Source organism: Lupinus angustifolius, chromosome LG06, assembly GCF_001865875.1.
Source record: "Lupinus angustifolius cultivar Tanjil chromosome LG06, LupAngTanjil_v1.0, whole genome shotgun sequence".
Taxonomy (NCBI): domain Eukaryota; kingdom Viridiplantae; phylum Streptophyta; class Magnoliopsida; order Fabales; family Fabaceae; genus Lupinus; species Lupinus angustifolius.
In genome coordinates this window covers 15,650,083-15,650,615 of record NC_032014.1, presented here as the reverse complement: position 1 = coordinate 15,650,615, position 533 = coordinate 15,650,083, and positions in this window count along the sequence as shown.

Here is a 533-nt window from a genome sequence, read left to right as displayed (position 1 = left end):
CTGACCGTGGTGGTGAATACTACGGTAGATATGACAGTTCAGGTGAACAACGTCTAGGGCCTTTTTCCAAATACCTAGAGGAATGTGGTATAGTCCCACAGTACACCATGCCAGGATCGCCTAACATGAATGGTGTGTCTGAAAGACAAAACCAGACTCTTAATGACATGGTGAGGAGTATGATTTGTCACTCTACCTTACCAAAGTCACTCTCGGGAGAGGCACTTAAGACTACAGCTTATATTCTTAATAGGGTGCCAACTAAGGCAACTGCCAAAACACCTTATGAGCATAAGCATTTTCATGTGTGGGGATGTCCAGCTGAGGCAAGGCCTTATAGGCCTCATGAAAATAAATTGGACTCTCGTACAGTGAGCAGTTACTTTATTGGTTACTCTGAAAAGTCATGGGGCTATAAATTTTATGACCCATATTTAAAATCCATATTTGAGACGGGTACAACCACGTTCTTTGAGGATATTGAGTTTGAGGGGGAAGATAAGGTTAGAAACTTTGTCTTAGAAGAAGAATCT